We start from the raw sequence: 6,000 nt of genomic DNA on the forward strand, positions 1-6,000 counted from the left end.
TATTGATTTGTGGTTACTGTTTTCTCCTGGCTACTAGACCGTGAGCTTCTTGAGGCCAGGGACCTGGCCCCTCTCGTTTTCCTTACCTTAACAAACGGGACTGTCGTCCAGACGGTTAAAAGAGCAGAGACAAAAACTTAATTCTAATGCAGAATCCCCTCAAAGTATGTGCAAAATTTTGTGGGGGTTAGCCTATGTGTATTTTTCTGAGGAGAGTAACTATAGCTTTCATGAGACTCTCAAAGTGATCTGTGCCTCCCTCGAAGTTAAGAATTGCTTGAGGCGGGTTCATGAACCCCAGCTCTGAAGTGACACTCCCACCCTGACTCCATCCCCTCTATGCCATTCATTTCTCTCCTGATCACTGAATGAGCCCTCTGGTTAGACCTTCTTCCAATCCATCCTTTTAAAACTTCTGGGTCCACCCAAACTATTAGTGATCCCTCCCAACCCTGTACATCAGAATCACCAGTAGGGGCTTAAAAAAATGCAAATGCCTGGATCCACCTCAAACCCCCTGAGTCAGAACTGGGGTGAAGGATGAGGGGAGAGATGGGGCCTGGACGTAGGTATTTTTACAAAGAGCTATAGATGATTCTGACGTGCCTGTGACTGAGTCACTTCCTTTCTTGGAAATATGCTCCTTGATGTGTAAAATGCCATTACTTTTGCTTTTCTCTATGGAAAGATTGAGAATCCTTACACTATGTGTAATTTATTCGAACATTTTCATTTTCACTTAGAACCAAGCCCACTTTTGCTTAGGAAACCAGCTTGGGTTTGTAAAGATAGCAGGCTCAGCGCCATTTGTCAGCAGCACTAAATCACTGCCACCTTCATCTCCAAAATGTCCATCCAAATAAACCCAAAGAGTGAAATAAATTACATTCCTGACAGTGATATTGACAGTTGAAATATTATGTTAAAATGCTGGCCCTGGAGGAGAGTTGATTGCTATAATGTTATGCTCTGTTAATGTCATGAGAGTTCTGGTGAAACTTCGAGAGAACCAAACACAAACAAAACATATGTTTATCTGTGCTTTTTCTTTTATTGGTCTTGGTATCTGACCCATGAAAATTTGTCCACTATGTACTCAATATGACCTTAGATATTTTAAATCATATATGGGTGTAAAATCCAAAATAGTATCCCACAGCTGGCTGTCTTTTTTTAAAAATGTGTATAAAGATTCATCCCGTATTCTTAAATGATCTGTTGACAGTGTTCCAAAATGCTTCAGGCTTTGAGGAAAGAGCCAAGTACAGAACAAACAGGGTTCAAGGCCTGGAGGTAGATGCCAGCCGCAAACTTTGTGGAAGAGGATGGAGACCAATATGCAGGGACATAATTATTCCACAGGACCGCAATGAGGCACCATGATTTTGACACCATGTTGCTCTACTAAGTTCGTTGACCTAATGGTGAACCGCATGGGCATCCATCCACCTGAGTAGGGATGGTTGTTTTTCTGATATAAATGAACTTGTCGTCTAACTTGAAACTACTACAGAACATTTAGAATTACAAAGAAATTCTATATTCTTGCTCATTTCCTTTCTCTTGGGCAGCCAATTTGTTGTGTTGATGATTCGAATCACTTCCCTTATTCAGTTGAAAAAACAGACTTGAGAAGCGCAACTCATAAATAAAATTCCCAGGGGTCTGGGAATCCCTGCTGCTGGTCGGAGTACAATGAATCTCGTTATAATAAAAATCTCTCTATAACAAAGTTATTGCCAACCGTTATCCAAGCACCAACAGTTCAAGTAATCTCCGATAAACAACAAAACCATATAAAGTTCATTGAAACGGCACTTGACCTATACCAACATCTACCTATTAAAGAAAACCTTATAGGGGTAATTGGAAAGAGAACAAGAATACATTTTGGAAACACGATGTTAAATGGGAGTTACTATTTTATTTCTATTTTGACCCAGAGGCCCCAGACAATAGTTGCCAACCACGCACATTCTGAACAAGGTGCAGGACTACTATGTGGGACTTGCAGAGGAGTGCTCCCTTAACCTCTCACTTACCTTGAAGGTATAACAGAGTTGAAGTGGAGGCCGACGAGACTGCTGTGGATTAAGAAGGGTTTCTGCAGAAGGAGTTGTAGGCGTTCTAAGAGGCCCCTCCTGTGCAGCCCCCAGAGGGAGGGCGAAGGGGGCTCTTCTCTCACCTGTAGTCTGGAGGGACCTCAGGCAGACCTCTCAGAGAGCTCAGGATGTGTCCCCTGCAGAGTAAGGAACACCATGAACTGGTGTCTGGCTCATGCCTGAGAAATCTAAAGGGCCAGAGTTGGCAAAAGTGGCTTGAACACAGGGTAGGGACTATGATGGGGGAAGTAATTTACTCCCACGGGAGACGAGTCTAAGAGAGTGAGACAGACAGTGTGGGCTTGACTTTGATCCTGCCCAAGAGGGCTGCTTGGAAAGGCAGAGACCTCAGCAGAAAGAAGCCTGAGGTTTGCCTCTGGATGCAGGGCCCAGGGGGAAAAATCTAAGTAACCAGTCAGAGGCAAAACGAACTTGCCTGTGCCAAGGAAACGGGTGGTGAGAGACTCCCCAGAGTGGTGGTGATGAGGGTGGTTCTGACAAACCCATGAAAGTGTCCTTGAGAGACAATGTCCTTTCCATGGCCAGAGGAAGCTACACTGGCTAGAGCCCCCCAAGGCCTTCCTGCCTCCTTAGCTCTCTGTCTTCCTCACTTTAACCCTGGAGGAGTTGGGCAGCCTAGTGAGTGTGGGAAGAGGGGAGAATCACCAGGCTGGGAGAAATACACAGGGAGCTGACCATTACTCCCCTTTGCCTCTGAAGTATGGAGGGTTTTATTGTTATGTTGTATCAGATGTATTAATGACTGATGTAAGACTGTATTTTTGACTAAAAGTAACCAGGTCTTTTTATTATTTGAGAGTGACCCAAAAAGTCACAGGGCCTATGCATCAATTCATCTAAGGGGCAGGAAAACAACTAGCCCCCTAGAGCAGGTTGGAACAGGCATGATGGAGGAGAATAAAGCTGTTTTCCGATTAGGCCATGAGTCCTGCTGGGTCAGAATATGAGTGATACATTCAAATATAATGCACTCCATGTTATACCTTAAAACCTCTGAGGATGTCTCATTCTGGCATCTTACCTGATTTACAAATAAGTGAGATATACCAAGAATCCCTCTTCATATGTATATAAATTATAACTTAAGCTTTCCAACAAGAAAGTCAGAAGTCAAGATACTGGATTAAAAGACCCCGATACACCTAAATGTTGGTTTAACCTGCTATTAAATAGCTGGCTGTGGTGGTTTCCTCATCTCTAAAGGGCTGGGATTAAATAAAAGGTCTCTTTCAGTCAGAAAATTCTGTTTTGAAAAGGCTACAGCCACATACAGCATGTCGTAGATCAAGGACCTATTAATTCTTTTTTTTTTTTTTTTCTGTGAGGAAGATCAGCCCTGAGCTAACATCCATGCCAATCCTCCTCTTTTTGCTGAGGAAGATTGGCCCTGGGCTAACATCTGTGCCCATCTTCCTCCACTTTATATGGGATGCCGCCACAGCATGGCTTGACAAGCGGTGCGTCGGTACGCGCCTGGGATCCAAACCCGCATAGCCAGCAGCGGAGGGCGCGCACTTAACCAATATGCCACAGGCCGACCCCAAGGACCTATTAATTCTTTAGAGTCGGCTCCACCGGGCCAGCAGCCCTGAGCCCAGCGTATCTGTGCTCAAGTCCTGCAGGGCTTTGGAGCGATGAGGGAGAAATATTTCCAGGCTGTGGACTGACAAGTATGGGGTGCCTTTCTTTGGAGGCCGACATGTGGCTGAGGTTGATATGATTACCTTGGTGACAGTTTCCATATTATGAACTTGGCGATTGCGATATGGGAATCCCCAAGCACTTTCCTGTATTCTCTTGAGTGCTAGGTATTGTCTCGCTCTCCTCTTCCAGGGGGGGAGCAGAGTTGCAAAGAGGTCTGTGACTGGTGCTCAGAGGGAGAACCTCAACTAAGCACCAGATTCACTGTTCTGAAATTCACTGTAATCCCATTTTCCCCATTTGAACTATGAGACTGTTGTTTTCTGCAAAAGAATAAGCCAAAAGAGTGTGAACAGTTTTTATTTCAGTCAATCCCCTCTCTTTGGACTTTTTGCCAACGTGCATTAAGTTTATGGAAGGCATCCATTATTTATTTGATTAAAAAAAAAAAAACTTCTAAATCAGAGAGCTAAAGGTTAAGCGTTTTATAGTATGATGTTCTTTTTGTCACAAATGACTGTTTTTGAGGAATTCAGATAATTCTTATTCAGTCTTTTAAAGTTCTAGCTAGGAGATGTTGCTTCAGGCCTGTAGTTCTGTTGCCCCACTCTGCTGCCTGCTGCTCTGCTGCCCCAGCCTCTACCCTGAGACCTTGCCATGACCAGCGACGAAAGAGTTAACACAGAACGGAGTAGAGGGCCTCCCGGATCCTGGTGCACAGCCAGTGTCTGATAGCTAGTGCCCAATCTGCACTGGTTGTTAAATATTTTAAATATCACCCCTGGATGGAGCCTCAACTCCTCTCCTCTCTACCAGAAATATCTTTTAACTTCTATAATTGTCTCTCTGTCTGCCCTCTTAGAAGATGAAGGTCCTCACTTTATTTCCAGGCCTAACTCTAACAGTTGGTATTCTTTGTTCTGTCGTCTCCCAAGAATCTCTCGGAAGGGTATCTAATCCCTGCCTCTCGAGTGGCTCTTCCTCTGTAAACATGGGCATATTTTCTCCATCCTAAAAACGCCTTCTATAGATCCTGCTTTCTCAGTCAAGCTGCTATTTCATTACTTCCTGTCCCTTCGCTGAGAAATTTCTCAAAAGCATAGTTTTCATTTGCTACCTCCTCTTTAGTCCAATCTTTGATTTACTCTCAGCCCTCCGGGAAGCTGGATTCCGCACCCACTCTGTTGGAAACGCTGCTTTGTAGATCCACAAGGAAAGACCTTGCAGGCACCGAGTTCCGTTGTGTGCTGTACAGACTCCTCTTCCACCTCCCTGTCCTTGAAACTCTCTGGTCCTTCTCTTCCTGGGATGTCGTCACAGGTCTCCTGGATTTCCCTTTTCCCCTCTGACTACTTCCTCATGTATTCCTTCACAGGAAGGCCCCATATGGGGAGGTGCTCCTCAGTACTGTGCCCTCCGTCCTCTCTCTTCTAAAACAGATCTCTCCCTCTGGGTGATGTTATCCCTTTCCAGATGACTCTCCAAACCCCATCCGGGGCCGGCCCCGTGGCTTAGTGGTTAAGTGCGCGCGCTCTGCTGCTGGTGGCCCGGGTTCGGATCCCGGGCGCGCACCAACGCACTGCTTGTCTGGCCATGCTGAGGCCACGTCCCACATACGGCAACTAGAAGGATATGCAACTGTGACATACAACTATCTACTGGGGCTTTGGGGGAAAAAATAAATAAATAAATAAATAAATAAATAAATAAAAAAGAAACCCATCCGTCATGAGTCTCTATCTGATGAGCCAGCTAGTGCCTCCAACTCATAACCAAATTCTTGGAACATCTTCTTATTTGTAGACCAGCCTGAAATCTTGGATTAGCAACAACTCCTTTTCTCTTCCAGTGAGCTTATCTTCACTCAGTAACTAAGTCCTATTTCTTGCTGCTACTTTTACCATGTCTTAGAACTCTGTCTCCTTTTCATTTCTATTGCTTTAGGGCAAGGTGTCATCACTGCCAGCAAACCCAGTTGCCTTATTTCCTTTTCTCCATCTCCACTCTCTCCGCTACTCCAATTCCCTTTCTCACTGTCCCCAATCTCTTTTTAAATGATTTTATTTTCATTCTTTATTTCACTTTTTTTAGATACCTGATCCTATATGCTCAATTAAAAAGTGAAAAAATCCAAACATGTATAAAGAAAAAGTTAATAGTCTCCTGCTGACTCCAACCCCCTCCTTCCTACTCCAATGTTAACAGCCTGGTATACATCCTTTAGAAATTTTTTTCA

Source organism: Ceratotherium simum, chromosome 8 (genome assembly GCF_057802395.1).
Source record: "Ceratotherium simum simum isolate JZ-2026a chromosome 8, ASM5780239v1, whole genome shotgun sequence".
NCBI classification, from domain to species: Eukaryota; Metazoa; Chordata; class Mammalia; order Perissodactyla; family Rhinocerotidae; genus Ceratotherium; species Ceratotherium simum.